The 20,329-nt window shown below is 39.3% G+C and overlaps 1 long non-coding RNA gene across 1 annotated transcript in view; it reads left to right on the plus strand.

Annotated features, from left to right (window-relative positions):
- Positions 1-19,217, plus strand: part of LOC123389774 — a 47,439-nt gene extending 28,222 nt beyond the window's left edge. The window contains exon 5 of the long non-coding RNA XR_006604408.1: positions 18,979-19,217. This is a non-coding gene — a long non-coding RNA (uncharacterized LOC123389774). The remainder of the gene's footprint in view (positions 1-18,978) is intronic.
- The last annotated feature ends 1,112 nt before the right edge of the window (positions 19,218-20,329 follow it).

Consider the following 20,329-nt stretch of genomic DNA (forward strand, 5'->3'; position numbering starts at 1 on the left):
GCTCCTCCCCCCACTCCCCGCCGGTGGCTCTACCGACTTGTGATATCTCTCTCTCTCTCTCTGTCAAACAAATAAATAAATAAATCTTTAAAAAGTAAGTAAGTAAATACATAAATAAATAAAAGATGTACTCTTTCATATTTGAATTGAAGTGAATTTTTATTGTCTGGCAATACAAAGTAGAGATTCAGATTACTTTTCTCCCATAACCGTGATGTCTTCTCTTTAAGCCCGTAGACTTCAGTTGCTCAAAACTGGTTGCATGGCCCCAGGGACAATTGTAGGTTCCTAACATCACAGAGATACTTGTGTCATGACAATCCTTCTGGCCCATCTTTCTGCTCCCAACCATAAATGACTTTCCACTGTTATGCTAAGACCTTATTTGGGGATTGTTCCTCCAGGGATGTATACTTCTACCATAATATTATAAGAACGAATCTTGTATTATAACATAATTCTCATTTTATAGATAAAGAAATTAAGGTAGACATTTTAACCGAGTTCCTAAACCGTCAAAACAACTTTATGCTAGAGCGTGGATTAAACTTCCTTCAAAGCTCAAATGATCCACTTCTGAGTAACTTGGTCAAGCTCACTGATTTTTATGAGTACACAATTTCTTTTCTAAAATAAATAACATTATTTCCCACAAGCCAATATCTTATAAAAGTAAAATTATATACCTTTGATTCTAGAAATGACTCCATCTGAACCCTTCTCCCAAAACTGGTTTTTTATTTATAAATGCAATAGTACATTTTTCAGAGACACAGTTAAAGATCCCATTGTGATTAACTGTATGGGATGTGCTAATTAATTACCTGGAGTAGAATTTTGCTATAGTGAATATTCAGTTTAGGCATCAAATTCCTAGGCAGCAAGAAGAATAGAAGAGAACACAAGGCTGGTATGAAATAGTAGCCGTTAGGTCATTAATAATAGTCACCAGTTCCTGAATATCTCAAATGTACCAGACCCTGTACTAAACACTTACCACTTGTTTATTCTTACCATTTTTCCTTCATGGTCCCGCAACTTTGACTTCTTGGAAATTCCTGCTTTGGGTTACTTGGAGTAAATAAGAAGGGGATTCAACTGCTTTGGTTGCTATATTGCTTTCAGTTGGTGATGAGAGTAATAAGTGGGAAAGGGCAGGAAAAGAAGAGTTCCAGTTTCTACCTACCACCTGAAAATTGAGTAAAAGTTCTATTTTGTCACGTGGTTCCGAGATAGCTCTAAACACATCCATCTCAGTTTTAGGAAATCAGGATCCTATCTTCAGGGAGGAGCACAGAGTCTACCTTGGCAGGACCAGTCTTTACTGGGGTGCGGCAGTCAAACATCGGAGTGGCAGCCAGCTCGCTCTCCAGGGCTGGCTTCTTCCTGGGTTACGCTGTTGCTATGGAAAGGAATAACACAAAGAAGGAGAATAACCTGAGCTGAGAACAAATCTTCCCAAATCTTATCTATGCAAAAGAAATGCTCATTAAATTTACATGTGAGATTTTATGGAACAACACAATTCGTTTTTGTTGCCGTATTTGAACCACGGGCCCGCTTACATTTATTTTATAATCGATAACTATGTAGGTCTGCAAAGAGATTTTTCAAAACTCACTAGTCCGCAGAGAAAATCATGCCCCTGTCCCATCAAAAGCAGTTTTGGTAGCTTTTAAATCTATAAGGCTGAGATCATGATTCAAAGGTTTCAACACCTTGCATCACAACCTGGAAGAATAATCACACCGATTGTTAATTAAATCTAAGAGAGTGATAAGGAGAAAATGGTCACATTAATCATGTATTTAGAGACTAAAAATAGCTACCCAAATAGGCTGTTGAAATTCACATCGCAGCATTCCATGGTGAGCATTTTAAAGCTCTGACTACCCACTACCCAACAAAGGCTGAAAATCAGCTGAATGCGAGGAAAATTCCCTTATCTGGCACAGAATGATAATGAAAAACTCGAGCTGTTATGCCACCAGTACCAAGGTCATTGTAAGTCAATTATTTTATAGGATCTTGCCAGTAGTATGTGTTTATAACAGTTAAGTACAAATTCAGCTATGTCAAGGTTAGGATATTTAGTTGAAGAGAATGTTTCAAGCACCAAAAAACTAAATATTTTTAACCCCAGGATCAAAAGGAGATGCTATTTGTTCCTTACAGTGTACAGGTCAGGACCTAAAATATTTGGGGCAGAAGAACCTGACAGAGGATAAAATTCCTTTTTAATGCACAACACTGCTCTCTAGGCCAAGGGGAGAGTTATAGAATTCAGAATAGGAAGGGACTTTGGAGTTGATCTGACTCAACCTCCTCATGCCAAAGGGAGGAAACTTTAGTCTCGGGTGGTCAGGAATGGTCCCAGGGTTATAATTAGACTAGAATCCAGGCTTCCTGACTTCCTGCTGCTCCTTTCTGCTGCCAAGATGTCCTCCCTTGTGGAAAGGGCAAGGCCATCCTATGGCCTGGCCCAAGACTAGCCCAACGCCCCACCACATGCAAATCATGTCAACCACCCTTGTCAATATGCGGTGTCGTCCTTGCCTGGACACTACAAACTCTGGAGCCCGCTAAGAAATGCTACGCCCAGAAGAGTTGAATGAAGCCAGAACATTCGGGGCAAGTTTCTTTCAGCATCTATGTAGCCAGTAACTCAAGGATTTCCTTCTCCACATTAAACAGTTTCTCTTCCCAGTGCCCTTCCTACTAAAGGTTTAATCCAACCGTAAATATCTATTGAGGCCTTCCTATTCAAGCACAAGACTTTTTTCTTTCCATCAAGTAGCTTCTTATCATTCTCCTAGAATGATTGACACGTGTCTGTCTTATGTCAATCTTGTCATGGATGTACAATGTGTGGGAAACCTCCCCAAGGTTCTGTCTATGATTACCTTAGTTTTATTTTAAAAAGCACACAAAAGAGGTAGGAGCTTAGTTATTTAGTCTTAAAATATCCAAAATATTCCTTTCAAATTTCATTTGACACTTCATTTTGGAGCACCACCATTTTCTATTATGATTTCTCATTACCCAGACCACTATATCTGATTGTTGTCCTCCAATCTAGGCTCAGTAGTAAGCTTACTTGGTAGGCTGATAACTGGTACAAAACTAAATGTAATGCTTTTTATAAATAAATTTCAAGATTATATATCTACTTGTTGATGAAATTTGCTCTGGCCCTCCAGTTCACTCAGTTTCAATAAAAAAAAAATATGAAAATACAACTTCTCTTTCTTTCTTCTTCCTTCTCTCTTCTTTTCCTTCCTTCCTTCTTTTCTTTCCTATTTCCATGGAATACCTGTTTTGTCACTTGCTATTCACTAAGTACTCCACCAGTTGTTGGAGAAACAAAGAATAATAACTCATGGTTTCTGACCTCAAAGAGCCCAGTATCCAATGAGGGAGAAAAACGTATTAAACCTTTCTTTACAAGTATCCTTTTCACACTTTGGTTGTTGCTGTGAAGATGAGGGGAAAAAAAATCACATACCAAAAAGACATTCGAGTCAAAGAATACTTATAGAAACATCTGAACACTTACACTTGAGAGTTGGTGTTTTAATCTATAACTTGCCAATTTTCTTTCTTAAGCCATGTGCTCAGTTTCTTTTCCCCTGGAGTACCAATCCCTATGCATTCTTGATAGACAAGAATTTCAGGACAACTGCCCAGTAAGTGGGTTTCTATAACAATCCAAAAAGCTGAGGCTCCAAGCATAAAGATTCTAGAGCCACAAAGACAGAAGGAAAAATTCCCCCCAAAAGGGATGCAAGAAACCTTGCTTAACTGTGAACCTTGCTTGACTTCCTTACCTGTCCCTCTGTCAAAATGACACACTGATTAACTGCCCCCGAAAGAGAAGCATCCTAGAGAAAACCAGGTCTAATTAGACTGAGCACTTTACTCAATGTGTTAGTTTCTTAATGTGCTATACAAAATTACCATAAGGTAAATGGCTTTAAACAACACAAGTCTATTTCCATATGTTGAGGAGACCAGAAGTCAGAAATCAGTTGCACTTGGCTAATGTCCAGATGTCCTTGGGGCTGGTTCCTTCTGGAGGGTCTAGAGAAGGATCCTTCTCCTTGTCTGTTCCAGCTTCTAGAGTCTGCTGTGTTCCCTGGCTTATGAACCATTCCTCATATCGCTCTTGCTTCTTGCTTCTGTTGGCATCATCTCTCCTTCATGCTTCCCTCTTATAAGGACAGTTGTGACTACATTGGGTTCCCTGGATCTTCCTGTATCAAAGCCCGCGTCAATCATATCTGCAAAGCCCCCTTTGTCATATAAGGGAAGAGTGACAGGTTCCAAGGACGAGGACATAAATGTTTTTGTGGGGCCCTTATTTAGCCTACCACACTCAGCCAGAAGTCAACTCAACCAAGGGAAAAATTCTGATTCACTCACAGACTGTGGACTGGAAAAAGGGCTGAAAAACGGACATTACCAAGATCCATTGCTCATTCTGCTAGACTGTTTTTTCATTGCTCAATATGAGAAGGTTTTTTTTTTTTTTTTTTTCCCCTCTAGGGAAACGGAGACATAGACTCTGGCTATTTGTTTTGCCATCTCCCGCTAAATCATGTTCCCAAGCCTGACATAGTTTGGTTTACATTCTTACTTCCAACACTGCCTTTGGCACTTGGCGCTGACCAATGTCCTCCCACCTATCCTGTAGGTAATTGATTCCCAGTGGTACTGACATTGAACTTGGGACATGTTTCTTATTTCCTCCCCTTCCTCTTTTTAAAACTTTCTAGGGTTTTTGCAAAATGCTGTCATTTAGTGCCATCTAGAAATGTCATTTTTGTGAAATTCCTTGAATATTCTTTGAATATTGTAATGAACTCATCTAAGGAGATGACATCTAATTTTGATCTCCATCAGATAATTCTTATGGAATAAATAAATAGCCTTCAGTTTATAATCTATACAGTTTTCAGTCAACATATTAGTTTTTATTTCAACATCTTCAACATTCTTTATCAGGAGAGTCAAAGTCATTCTTTATTTGAGATAACATATGTTCATACCACATTCATATTATCATTTGTACAGAGACAACATTGAGTGATTAAAAAAAAGTATTCACATTTATTAGCATTTTATCCCCATCTAGATTATTCATTTTTGATAGAAACAAACTTTTACTTCTTTTGCATCCTTGATGATAACTAGTGTTGGGTTGGCCCCCTAATTAACAATCAAATTATTTTTGGTTGATTGACCAGTCTTTCCCTGAAAGTCACATTAGGCTATATGACTTCATTCCTTTCTACAAATTTGGATATGTCTCATTTTAAATAAATTGTATTTATGGAAACTTAGAAAAATAAGAGAGCGATGATTTAATTTCAAATGGGATGTAAGATTCTTATGAATTAGAACCACCCACCATAAAATTTAAATTTGAAAATTTAAAATTAAAATTTAAAATTTAAACTCAAAAATTTTAAATTTAAATTTAAAATAAATTATTAAATTTATAAAATTGCACAGAAATATATCCCTGGCAAAAGTAAAATGTGGGGCACCTGGTTGGCTCAGTGGGTTAAGCCTCTGCCTTCAGCTCAGGTCATGATCTCAGGGTCCTGGGATTGAGGCCCACATAGGGCTGTCTGCTCATCAGGGAGTCTGCTTCCCTTCCTCTCTCTCTGCCTGCCTCTCTGCCTCCTTGTGATTTCTCTTTCTGTTAAATAAAGAAATTTTAAAAAAAATCTTAAAAAAAAAAGTAAGATGTGGTTGCACCTGATTGATTGATTTTTTTTCATCTTCAGCTCACTATTGATCTTTAAAAATATCTATGTGCTGCCTTATGACTTCATTAGTTTACCACCCCATCTTTGATTCTGGTTTATATATCACCAGAGTTCTCAGATTTACCTTATTTAAAACTTCCATCTTATTTCATTTTTATTTTACTTCTTAGTCCCTTGTTACACATACATAAAAGCACATGGGTCACAGTAAACAGCCAACCAGATTTTCATGAAGAACACCCCCTCTGTAATCTGGCACAAGTGCAGATAAAGGACATCACCAGCATCCCCGATGCCCCACCCCTCCTCTTCAGGGTTTTCCCCCTCTCCACTTCCCACACCACAGGGTAGTTGCGCTTGCTGTTGAACTCATTTTATTTTAAAATTTGCTTGCTTACTAGTGGCCAATTTAACAAAGATTCAGATTCTACCTATCTCACTCCCCCCAAATATATATGTATTCATATCCTTGGAATATATTTTCTTTCCTCCTTTTAAAAGATGAATTTAATGATAGAGTTCATTATCTCAAGAATGTCATGTTCATCATTAAATCCATCTTTCTGTGACTTGCTAATAGGCCTCCCATGTTTCTTTTCTCTCCAGTCCTTTCATAAAAGCCTTAAAAGTTCCTATAACCCTTCTGCTCACACATTCCTTCCAGGGACTACTGTCCTTTCCTGTACCTTATAGTTCCCAGGCTTGCTCCAGTCTGAATCTACCTTCTTTCATATTCTCAGAGAAAGATCATTTTATAGCTTTCAAGATGAAACCCTCTGTCTTCCTTTGTGAGTCCACAGTACAGCTGTACTTTTTCTTTCTTAAAAAAAAAAAAAAAAAAAAAAGTCCCATATGTATTAATTACAGAGTGTTGCTTAAATTTCTAAAGATTCCTGGGGCACTTTTACAAGCCTTTATTAATTCTTGTTTCACTTGCCTGATTAGTTTTATTTTTAAAATTTTAAATCTGGAAATTAGGCTTTATGCTGCTTTGGGCTGTGTCCTCACCATTTCTTACTATGCCAAATTCGAGTGGTCATGGGGGCCTTTTTTTATGCAGGTCTCATCCTCATTCACGTGCCTCCCCTTTGCTGAGAGGCAGATCAAGACTTTGGCTGGGGCTCTATTCTCTGCTTCTAACATCAATGTTTCTCTCTCTGACTAAAGAACCATGTGGATGATGGATATACCATGTGCTTGTTTCCCAGAAGAAGACTAGAATAACTCTCCCCAGGGAAATATTTTGAGCACTTTAAAGAATTTGAAGAATTGAAAACACTAAGTACATCTCACAGTCTTGATACATTTGAACTCTAGGGACTCAGAATGTTATAGAGGGTAAAGCTCTTGACTAGAAGACAGGAAACCTGTTCTTATCTTGGGGAGGCAGCTAACCATCTATAGGGAGGCTATCTCGTGGCATTGTCTTTCTCTGCAGCATTGTGCTACAGGGATCCTTGGTGGATAGTAGAAGGCAAGTTACCTAGTCCCTCCTGGGACACAAAATAATCTATAAGGGTGCATATCTTCACGATCCCAAATGCAAGAGAAATTACTCGAAACCTTGTGTTATAGAGATACATAGAGGCTTTACTGAAAAAGCATTGTCTAAGAACCTGGGTTTAAAAATGGTGTAAGCACTGAGCAAGAATATCTTCAGATTATGAAGAATCTGGAATTTATGAAGAAGATCTTTAGGTTCCTTTCATTTCTGGAATTTTTGATTGCCTCAGTCATCCCCTTTTCCTGTCCCCTGCCCTCCACAGAATTCTCTATAAATTATGCAATCCCCACCCAGGGTTTCTGGGCTTTCTACTCAGTTAGATTTCCTAATGAAAATAAATAATTCTTCTTATTCAGTAATAAAAGTAATAAAAAAATAAAACAGAGGACAAAGTCCTCTGAGCAGAAAGTTTTCCCACTGACCCTCTGCTGATGCTCCCTGCAGCTTGGCTTTACTAGAACTTGGATGCTGGAAAGAGAACTGACTTAAAGCTCAGAGCTGAGTCTTTTCAGTCCTGTGGTTTGCACTAATTGTGTGGATGGTGGACACGCCATTTCATCTCACAGGCTTCCATCCCTGAACAAAGAGTTACTGTCTTGCTTCTTATACACGTAGTGCCAGCCTAGAATCAGCTTTGGGGTGAGCTCTTGTTATTGCAGACCAGGAGACTCTGAGGGCTCTTGGTTGGCCCAAAGAACCTTCCAAGCAGAGCAGCATTTTTCCTAGGAGGAGATCAGACTGGAGTGAGGGGCAGGAGCCCACAAGGAAAACACTCAAGGAAGAACCAGACAGAAAGAATAGCACTCTTGGACGAGGCGACTGGAACCAGGTGAGTCAGCTGCACTCTCTTTCCATTCCCATCTCAGACACAGGGGGACATCAAAAGGGATGGAGGGATGACAGAATGTCCCAACAATACCCTGGCAAAGGTGGTGGCACCTGGAAAACGACTATGGGATCTTATTATTATCAGCATGGGGGTGATCATGGAGAAAGGGAAGCAGGAAAAAAGAAGAGTAGGTCAGAAGACGACTGGGAAGACGTTTGAAGATGATCATGAATGAAAATTTGTGAATTTTGTGTAAAACCAATTAAATGACACCACATCATTTATCTATCTTTGCCATTTGGCCTCGTGAGAAGTTGATCTAAGAATGAAAATCCAAGGAATGAAACTCAGCAGGCAGCCTCCCCCCCGCGAGCTTTTCCTGTCTCAGAGTCCTGGATGCAAGGTTTTGGAGCCCTGCTGAAAAGGGATTGTGGATGGAGGTCAGCTGCAAGCAGGTAAAAGGCCTTTTCCGATACCTAAAAGTGCTTGCATTGTCATGGAAAAAGGAAATTTACAATTACAACTGCAAGGAATTAACTTGCATAAATAATGAGTGATTGGAGTGCAGGGAGCCAAAAGAAGGTTAAGCTTTCTTACTGACACGCACTCCTGCGTGATGGGGAACAAAAGACCTGAGAAGAGGTCAATATCTCCCTCACGGCTGTCAGGGGCTGACCATGGACTCCTCCCACCACATGGCAGGATGAGCGGCGAGGTTCTTCCTCCGGCTTGGAAGCATTTTGGTCAAAGGAATGGAAGGGCTGAGCCTGTTTCGCTGACTCCCACAGGAAGTGGTGGGCTGAGAGCACAGCTACAGGCTTTCCTGTGCAGCATAAATTGGCCCAATTTGCGCAAAACATTCTTATCTGATGAAGAACTGGAAGTGTGACTGTGTGCTAACATGTTGGAAATCAGACTGGGTCTCTGCTTCCCTGTTCCCTCATTTTTCTTTCTCCACTGTCCCTTCTTTGTCTTTGGCAATCACACGGGGCTCTTAGTTCTTTTCTAGCTTCTCACATGGTTTTGATTAGGAAGGACAAATATAACAGAGAACAGAAATGCTCCTAGTTTTTCTCATCTTCTTTCAGATGAACGTGCTTAGTTGTTGATCTTGTAGGTCTGGATACACACACACACACACACATTTCGACCTAAAAGTGTCCCTTTTTATCCTATCCTCTTCGAAGAGCTGTCTTGAAAAGAGAAGCACTAATAGGAAACAACCAAGCTACTCTTGGCTAAAAACTATTCATAAACTGAACTGGCAATCAGACATTTTGATTTTCAGTCCTGGCTCAGCATCTAGCTAGCTGGGTGGCCTCAGAGAACTGACCTGAAGGTCCTGGTGTGAATTTTCTCCTCTCTAAAGATGACAAAGTTGGATTCAATACTCTCCCAGGTACCTCCCAGGAGATTTTATCATTGTCTGTGTAAAGGTGCATTTGTACCAACTTCATGGGATGAGCCCAAATGGGACTTTTTACCTGTACAAGAAAATGAAGGGGGGGGGGGAATCCAAGTCTCTGATTGATTTCCTTAACGAAATTTAAAAATAACCAGAAAATAAAGTTTATTACAATTCATCAACACTATTTTATTAATGGCTCACACATCGCAGGAGCCCAGATTATGAGCTATGTACAGTCCCAGACACCTAGAAAGCATAAAATAAATGTTCCCCAGAGGCCATGCTGCTCTAGGTATGGACAGGGTGGCCTAAAGGGACAAGGGCCCAGAATTTATAAAACTGAGACTCAAGTCTCTGCCCCACCACTTGCTGTTCTACGATTTAGAACTAGCTGTGAACTTTTCTGAGCCTCAACTTCCCCAACTGCAAAATGGAACGAGTATGGGTACTTCAAATTGTGGGGAGAGAAACAAATGACATCATTTATGTGAAAATGATTAACAATGTATGGAAAGCTTGTAAATACACTTGTGCGTAATCCAAGTTAGGTTACATAGGCCTTAGCCAGTAAATTAAGGAAGTCAGTCTCTATGATCTATAAAGAGCCTTTCAGCTTGGAGCAACTCTTAGCCTGTGACATCACGTCTGCCGCCAGGGTGCTGTTGTGCCTGGCCCCAGGCAACTTGCAGCAGTACCTGCTGTGTATGGAAATTTGGAGAAAGAGGCTGGAAGCTTCCTGTAACTTCATTGCTGGCTCCAGAGTGCACAACACCGCCCTTCTTCAAAGACATTGCTGGGCCTATCGACTCATCTTGCTAACCTTTAACTGCTCCTAAGACATTCCACCCCAAGACTCCTTGTGCTATTACCATCAAAAACACTCTAGTCCCCAAAGGCAAGACATTTGCCCTTTTATCAATGTTGATGCTCGTAATCTACAGGAGAAGGAGAAAAACACAGGTAGTAAGTAGGGAAAGAAGTCAAGTTCTGTCCTTTTTCCCTGAAATTGTGTATTTCTTGCTTTGGTGTTAGCTTTTATTGAAAATGAGCAAATTGCTGGTCAGAGTATCCTAAATCCGCAGTGGAGAAATGACGGCTTGAAGAGTCACCTGAAAATCTGCATTACATATTGTGAAAGTGGGTTTAGTGTCGTGAGGTGGAGGGGAAGCGTCTTTACCAGAAGGATGCGGGCTCGCAGCCCTCCCACCTTCGGGACACCCGCTGCACCTGTCGTGGGATCCCACCCCCAGGAGCCCCGCTGTGGGTTGCAGTTGGAGAGCACCAGGGAGCGAGGGTTCCCACTCGCTCTTGAAGAGCAGGTGTGGATGGAGGCAGCTCTTCAGACTTTAAGAAATAAAGAATAAAAGAGCAGAGGAATTGATCAAGGAACAAAAACCTCAGTTTACGATGAAAACATCTTTCGAGGTTTGTGATAGTCATTTTTATATTATGGGATCAGTTTTTACTCATTGTTCTCTCTTGCGTATCCCCAGATGACTGTCACGCTGATTACTCATCAGCCATGCGTCTGTGTATCACCGACCAGTACAGTAAGGGGTGTCTCCGCTGTTTGTAGACGCGATGATTATACAATGAAAGGGCACATTCCTCTTCCATTCTGCAGAATGCCAGCTACCCCGGGGAATGGAGACCGCTCTAAAGCGGCATTTTACTTTTGGCTCTACAAAGGCTTTCTTTGACAGGGGAGTGTGCAGTGGGTTGAGGAAGGAAAAACGGAGAATAAAGGAAGGATATTTCCAGAGTTGAACTTGAACAGAAGTTAACGCTGACAGCAGAGTTAGCTACTGGTCAGAACTCAGAAATGCAGCCAGACATGGCATGACTGGAGGCTAGTGGCCAGTCCTCTCTGCGGGCAAGGAAGATGTCTCCTCCAACCCACAAGGGTGGGATGGATTTTGAAAAATCCCAGAGGGCAGAACTGATCTTTGGATTTGCTAGTCTTCTGTTTAAAGGCTTGGGAAGGGTTTTGGTAGGGAAGAGATGGGGTTCTAAATAGCACGAGAGGGGGCTTTTTACTGCTCTCCTTCTTGCTAGTGCTCGGAGATACCTGGCCTCCAGAGACACCTGCTAACTTGCCCCCTCCCCCTTGCTTTGACCCCGAAGGTTAGCTTAAGAAGCCAAACCTCCTCAATCTGGAGGTGCGACTGAAACGAGGCCACCAGTGCCTTTGCCTGTGACCTACTTGTACCCTCTATCTTCAGAGATGAGAAGCTGATAAGCCGCCCACAGCCAGTGGCCGAGGATTCACCAGTCTGTCATTTTGGCTGGGAGGCAGGACAGCTTCTGGCAAACCTAATAAGCAGATTTCCTCGGTGATAGGAAAATTTTTGCTTAATGCATGCAGCTCTATTTCCGTGGTTAAAACGTGCAACCTAGAGAAGATAGCAGAAGTCACTTGACCTGGTGTGTACTATAAACGAAAATTGTTTTCTTCTTCTTTTTTTTTTTCTTAACCTTCCCTTTTTTTAAACTTCCATTTTCTTAAGGGAGATGGGGGAGGTGGGCTTTATCTTTTTTTTTTCTTTTTTTAAAGATTCTATTTATTTATTTGACAGACAGAGATCACAAGTAGGCAGAGAAGCAGCAGAAAGCAAGGAGGAAGCAGGCTCCCCACTGAGCAGGGACCCTGATGTGGGGCTCAATCCCAGGACCCTGGGATCATGGCCTGAGCCCGAAGGCAGAGGCTTTAACCCACTGAGCCACCCAGGCGCCTGGGCTTTATCTTTAATAAACCAGGTTCCTATAAAAGAACTTGGGTTGGAATTATGAAACTGGCATAATATGAAACCTACTTGGTAGAGCAGCCACCATTAACATCACGCATAGCATTTGGGTCCATTTTAATCGCTTGATTTACACTGAAGGCTTCTCCTGTTACCGTCAGTCCAGTGACCTCTATGCATGTGGCCAGTAACAGAGCAAGGATGTTGTAAGACTATCAGAAAATAAATCGTACCTAAGCAAAATGTGGAGTTACTTCTGTGCATAACTCCCAACAACAACTAGTTCGCATTCCAGCGTCTCCTCCCCAGAAATCCCAAATCTCTAAGTCAGAGAAAAACCCAAGTGTCAGGCTAAGTGCCACACAGATTGACTCCCCATCTGCTCTTCCCCTTCCCAGGTACAAAGCAGGGGTTCCCAGCCTAATAGGTATGCGATCTCCCCAGCTGCGGTGGTACTCACGCAAAGGAATACGTTCAGAAGGGATCGTAAAAGTTTAAGATGTACCATGTCAGAAGTCCTCAGGAGCATATTTTTGAGGTTTACAACAAAAAGGATATAATCTCAAAAGATCTCTTTTCTTGTAATAGTCCAAGTAAACAAATGTCGCAGGCATTTTTACAATTTAGCAGATCTGCATTTCATCAGTTTGTTGGGAAATTAAACAATATACCTATTAAAACTCGTTAAAAATTGGAAACTCTTAATTCGGGCTTTTATTTATAACCCAAGTTCAGGGAGCTGGCACCAATCTTTTAGAGAGACAGAGCATGACTCTGAGTCAAAACCAAATTGATTCCAGCTTTCTCAATTTGTGAACTTCCTTTGTGTTTTCTTTTGCTTCTGCAGCTGCGTGCCGTGGTCCTGCTCCATTATTGGGCAGCTGGGTCCATGCAAACCCTTCTAGCCCTGGATGGAGCTGGGGGGTGGGGGGTGGAGTGGGGGGAACGGCATCCAGCAGTCCAAAGTCAGAATGGGAGTGACTTGGGTCAGACCCTCAATTCAGCAACAAAAGTTAACATGCAACCAGAATAGTAGCACATTGTTACCAGTGGGGATGGGGACAGGAATGAAGACACCAAAGGCCATTTTATTAAGCCCATCAGCTTAATGATGACTTTTTGCAATGGGCTTTTGCTGACTGACTTTTGCAAATCAGCTCCTGGAAACTTCACTTTGATTCTCCTTAGATAAAGGAGCAAAAACCACAAAACACATGAGAAATGCTTTAGACTTTATAATCCAAAAATCTAGAACATACCTACTGACTCTACTCCTTACTGTGTAGACATGATTTTGACAAACGACTTCAGTTTTTGAAGACCAAACATCTGCTTCTTCATATGTAAGAGGGATGCAATAATATCCTATTACATATTTTAGGGTGTTGGCTTGAGGATTCAAAACATTATTAAATGCCTCATGTAGAGCTTGATACATAGCACATCCCAAATAAAGAGATCTCACAGTTGTTATTTTGTCAAATGCATTTTCAGTATCAAGTGAGATGATCTCATGGGAGTTTATCCTTCATTCTGCTAATGTGATGTATTTACATTGATTAACTTCTGTACATTGAATCATCCTTGCATTCCAGGAGTAAATCCCACTTGACCATGGCATATAATCTTTTTAATATACTACCATTGAATTCAGTTTTCTAGTATTTAGTAGAGTATTTCTGCATTAATATTCATAAGCAACTGTGGTTTGTAGTTTTATTTTCTTGTAGCATCTTAGATAGGTTTTCTATTAGGGTAGTTCTGGCTATATAGCGTGAGTTAGGATGTTCTCGGCTTTAATTTTTTGGAAGAGATGAAAATTCGTGTTAACTTTAAGTGTTGGCAGAATTCTTCAGTGAAAGCACCTAGCCCATGACATTTTTTTGTTGGAGCTTTGGATATTGAGTGGTCTCCTTACTAGCTGTAAGTCTATTCATATTTTATATTTAGCCATGATTCAGTTTTGTACATTTCTAGGAATTTGCCCATTTTGTTTAGATTATCCAATCTAAACATACAGATGTTCTTAAAATTCTCTTTGGTTTCTAATGTAGTTATTGGAGTCTTCTCTCTTTTTTGTGGTCTAGCTACAGGGTTGTCAATTGTGTTGGTTGTTACAAAGAACCAACTCTAGGCACACCTGGGTGGCTCAGTTGGTTAGACATCTGGCTCTTGATTTGGCTCAGGTAGTGATCTCAGGGTTATGGGATCTTGAGCCCCAAGACACGCTCTGTGCTCCTGCATGGAATCGGCTTGTTTCTCTCCCTCCCCCAGTTTGTGCATATGCTTGCTCTTTCTCTCCAAATAAAGAAATAAATAAAATCTTGGAAAAAAAATTTTGGTTTTGTCATTTTTCCTATGTTGTTTTTCTCATCTCTGTTTTGTTCTGTTCTGATTTTTCTTATTTCCTTCCTTTTGTTAGCTTGGGGTTTAGTTTGCTTTTCTTTTTCTTGTTCCTCAAAGAGTAAGTTTAGGTTATTGATCTGAGATCTTTTTCTTTTCTTTTCTTTTTTTTTAATATAAGCATATAAGCTACAAATTTCCTCCTTAGCACTGCTTTTCTGCATCCCATCAGTTTCTGTATCTTGTGTTCTGTTTTCCTTCTCATTTGTCTCAAGGTATTTTCTTTTTATTTTCCATTTTATTTTATTTATTTTCAGTGCTCCAAAATTCACTGTTTATGCACCACACCCAGTGCTTCATGCAATATGTGCCATCCTTAATATCCACCACCAGGCTCACCCCCTACCTCTCTCCCCTCCAAAACCCTCAGTTTTTTTCTCAGAGTCCACAGTCTCTCATGGTTTGTCTCCCCCTCCAATTTCCCCCAACTCACTTCTAAATCTCCTGTGATTTATCTTCTTTGATTCATATGCTACTCAAGAGTACATTGTTTAATTTTCATATATTTGTAGGTTTTCTAGTTTTCCTTCTGTTGTTGATTTCTGGCTTCATTCCATTATGATCTGAAAAGAAACTTCATATGATTTTAATCTATTAAAATGTATTAAGATTTATCCTGTGGTCTTACACAGAGTCTATTCTGGAGAATGTTTCATGTGCAATTGAGAAAACTGTGTGTTCCACTGTTATTGGGTAGAGTGTTCTAGTGTTCTATGTATGTATTGTAATTCCAGTTGGTTTGTAGTACTGTTCAAGTCCACTGTTTTCTTATTGATCTTCTGCCTGATTGTTGTAGGCATTTTTGAAAGTCTCCTACTGTTATCTTAAGCTACTTCTTCCCTTAAATTCTATGAATGTTGCTTGATACATTTTGGAGCTCTGATATTTTGTGTATCACATATAATTTTTATATCTTCTTGGTGAATTAACTCTTCTATCAATATGTATTTTTGTTTCTTGTGCTTATTTTTTTACCCAAAGTCTATTTGGTTTACTATTAGCCATTCCAGCACTCTTTTGGTTACTAATTGCATGAAATATCTTTTTCATCATTTAACTCCCAACCTAATTCTGACTTCAGAGCTAAAGTAAGCCTCATGTTGAGAGCCTATAGTTCAGTTTTTAAAAATCTATTCTGCCAACCAATGTCTTTTGATTGGAGAGTTTAGTACATTTACACATGAAATAATTACTGAGAAGTTAGGACTTACTTTGCCATTTTTTCTTGTTTTCTATACCTCTTATATCATTTTCTGTCCCTTATTTCCTCCATTACTGTCTCTTCTTATGTTTCATTTTTGTAGAGAAATATTTTGGTTCCCTTTTCATTTCCTTTTTTGTATATTCTACATATATTTTCTTTGTTGTTATTATCATGATTACATATAACACTCTTAAAGTTATAACAATCTAATTCAAACTGATTCCAACTTAAATTCAATCACATAAAACCCTACTCCTATAACAATTCCACCCCCTTATGCTATTAATGTCACAAATTACATCTGTATACACTATATACCCAGTTACATAAATTTATAATTACACTGTATGCATTTGTCCCATAAATCTTGAAGTGAAGTTAAATTAAAAGTGGAGTTAAAGGTGAGGGAAGCAAGGGCTAAAATGAACTATTGGGATTTTATCAAGATCAAAAGCTTTTGCACAGCAAAGGAAACAGTTAACAAAACCAAAAGACAACTGACAGAATGGGAGAAGATATTTGTAAACAACATATCAGATAAAGGGGCTAGTGTCCAAAATCTATAAAGAACTTAGCAAACTCAACACCCAAAGAACAAATAATCCAATCAAGAAATGGGCAGAGGACATGAACAGACATTTCTGCAAAGAAGATATCCAGATGGTCAACAGACACATGAAAAAGTACTCCATATCACTCAGCATCAGGGAAATACAAATCAAAACCACAATGAGATATCACCTCACACCAGTCAGAACGGCTAAAATTAACAAGTTAGGAAGTGACAGATGCTGGCAAGGATGCGGAGAAAGGAGAACCCTCCTACACTGTTGGTGGGAATGCAAACTGGTGCAACCACTCTGGAAAACAGCATGGAGGTTCCTCAAAATGTTGAAAATAGAACTGCCCTATGACCCAGCAATTGCACTACTGGGTATTTACCCTAAAGATACAAACGTAGTGATCCCAAGGGGCATGTGCACCCGAATGGCTATTGTGGACATTGCTGCTATAAACAAACTATGGAAAGAACCTAGATGTCCATCCACAGATGAATGGATCAAGAAGATGTGGTATATATACACAATGGAATACTATGCAGCCATCAAAAGACATGAAATCTTGCCATTTGTGACAACATGGATGGAACTAGAGTGTATCATGCTTAGCGAAATAAGTCAAGCGGAGAAAGACAACTATCATATGATCTCCCTGATATGGGGAAGTGGTGATGCAACATGGGGGCTTAAGGGGGGAGGAGAAGAAGAAATGAAACAAGATGGGATTGGGAGGGAGACAAACCATAAGTGACACTTAATCTCACAAAACAAACTGAGGGTTGCTGGGGGTAAGGGAGTTGGGATAAGGGGGTGGGGTTATGGACATTGGGAGGGTATGTGCTTTGGTGAGTGCTGTGAAGTGTGTAAACCTGGCGATTCACAGACCTGTACCCCTGGGGATAAAAATATATTATATGCTTATAAAAAATTTAAAAAAAAAAGTGGAGTTAAATCTAAAATTATAATAACACTGGCTTTTATATTTTCTTATATATATATTCTTTAACCAGAGGTCATTGTATGTTCATCTGTGTTTGAGTTAATCTTACTCTCAAGATTCTTTCATTTCTATTTGAAGGTAAGATGTTATGATTTATAATAAGAAATACATATTTGGTTTTCACTCATTCCTGGCACAAAGCTCCCCAAACCAATGGAATTTTTTAAGTGATAAAGGTGTCTTTCGTTGTGTTAATGTGATGGTTTTTGGAAAGTCCTTATATAACCCAAGTATGGGGACTGGTAGCCAGGAAAACCAATCATGTGATTAAAGGATCTGAATTTTCAGGCTCATCATCCTTTGACCTTATGAGAGGGAAAGGGCCTGAAAGTTGAATAAATGGCCAGTGATTTCATCAATCATGCCTATGTAATGAAGCATCCATAAAAGCCTCAAGGATGAATTCAGAGAATTTCTGGGTTGGTAACCATGGGAAGGTACTCAGAGAGGATGGAAGCTTTGTGCCCCTGACCATGTCCTATGCATATCTTCTATCCGCATAGTCTTGAGTTTTATCCTTTTATAATAAACCAGTACTCTAGAAAGTAAAATGTGTCCCTAGGTTTTGTGAGCTATGCCAGTAACTTAATGAAACCCAAGCAGGGATCATGGGAACATCTGATCAGTCAGAAGCATAGGTAACAAACTGGACTTAGGATTGATATCTAAGTGGGAAAGTCGGGGGTAGTCTTATAGGATGGAGCACTTAACCTCTTGTACCTGACATGATCTTCAGGTAGATAGTGTCAGAACTAAGTTAATTATGTGGTGGTATTGGAAAAACCCTCATCTGAGAAAGCCTTCCTTTAACATTCGTTATAGAGCAAGTTTAGTAGTAATGAACTCTCTCAGCTTTTGCTTTTTTCTGGAAATGTCTTAATTTCTCTATCAAAATTCTGTTTTGTTTTTCCTTCAACACTTACAAAATATATCATCCCACTGTCTTCTGTTTTCCAAGAGTGCTGCTGAGAAATTAGAGAATCATATTATCAAGGATCACCTGTACATGATGATCTGTTTCACTCTTGTTGATTTCAAGGTTCCTTCTGATGTTGGCTTTTGATGGTTTGATTATGTGTCCCAACCTATATCTCTTTTGGTTATCCTACTTGAAGTTCATTGAGCTTCTTGGATTTGTATATTCATGTATTTCATGAAATCCAGGGATTTTCAGCTATTATTTCTTCAGATAAACTCTTTACCACTTTCTTTCTTCTTCTGGGATTCCCATAACTTACATACAGGTTTCTTTCTTGTTTTTTTCCCCTTGTTTATTGCACTTCACTTTATTTTGCTTCACAGACACTGCAATTTTTACAAATTGAAAGTTTGTGATACCATTTTTCCAAAAGCATTTGGTCACTTCATGTCTCTGTCACATTTTAATAATTATCACGCTTTTGGTAATTCAAACTTTTGCATTATTACTGTATTTGTTATGGTGATCTGTGATCAGTGATGTTACTATTTGTGAGTTTTAAGGAGCCACAAAACCATACTTTCATAAGTTAGAAAACTTAACTGATAAATACTGTATTTATTCTTACTACAGATTTGGAGGAAATAGCAAGAAAACTGGAATTAGGAGTGGACCCTCAAGACATGACTGAATTGCTGGAATCTCATGGTAAAATGTTAACAGATGAAGAGTTGATTCTTATGGATGAGCAAAAAAAAAAAAAATGGTTATTGATATAGAAACTTCTCCTGGTGAAGATGCTGTGAAGATTATTGAAGCTACAACAAAGGACTTTACATAAAATTAATTGGTAAAAACAGTGGCAGGTTTTGAGTGGATTGACTACAAGTGCAAACGAGGTTCTTTTCTTTCTTTCTTTCTTCTTCTTCTTTTTTTTTTTTTTTTTAGATTTTATTTACTCTTTTGTCAGAGAGAGAGCACACAAGCAGGGAGCAGCAGGCAGAGGGAGAAGCAGGCTCCCCGCTGAACAAGGAACCTGATGGGGGGCTCAATCCCAGGACCCTAGGATCATGACCTAAGCCAAAGGCAGATGTTTAACTGACTGAGCCACCCAGGAACCCTGAAAGAAGTTCTAATGTGAGTAAAATGCTAGTCAATTGATGTGGCATACTTCAGTGCTGTCTTATTTTAAGAGGTTTCCACAGTTAGCCTGACTTCACCATCCTGATCAGTCAGCAACCATTAATATCAAAGTAAGATTACTACTTACTACAACTCAGATGATGGTTAGCATTTAGTAATAAAATATTTTTTAACTCAGGAATATATATTGTTTTTCTAGACATAATGTTATTGCACATTTAACAGGCTACAGTGTAGTATACACATAACTTGTTTTCCATATACAATGGGAAAACAAAACATTCATTTGGCTCACTTTATTGAGATATTCACTTTCTTGCAGCAGTCTGATGCTGAACCTACACTGCCAGTATTGGTTCTTTTGATGGTATCCTTTAAGTTTCTTAGATCACTTTCTTTATCCTTTGTCTTCTGCTCCCAGACTTGAGAATTTCAGATATCCTATCTTCCAATTCTCTGATTTTTTCTTTTGCCTGCTCATCTCTGCTGTTGCTGCCCACTAAGTAAAATTTCCATTTCAATTATTAGATTTGTTCACTCAGAATTTGTTTATTTCCCTTTTACAATTCTTATCTCTATGTTGATGTTCTCATTTTTTAAATACATTATGTTCCTGATTTCCATGCTTTCCTTTGGCACTTAAAGTATATTCAAAAGAGTTGTTGGGGCACCTGGGTGGCTTAGTCAGTTAAACGTTTGACTCTTGAGCTCTATACAGGTCTCTATCTCAGGGTTGTAAGTTCAAGTTCCATGTTGGAAATCCACACTGGGTGTGGAGACTACATAAAAAAAAAAAAAATAATTGATTTACTCTTTGCCTAGTAAGTGCATTGTCAGCCTT

Source organism: Mustela putorius, unplaced genomic scaffold (genome assembly GCF_011764305.1).
Source record: "Mustela putorius furo isolate JIRA1106 unplaced genomic scaffold, ASM1176430v1.1 tig00004013_pilon_pilon_pilon, whole genome shotgun sequence".
In the NCBI taxonomy this organism is placed as follows: domain Eukaryota; kingdom Metazoa; phylum Chordata; class Mammalia; order Carnivora; family Mustelidae; genus Mustela; species Mustela putorius.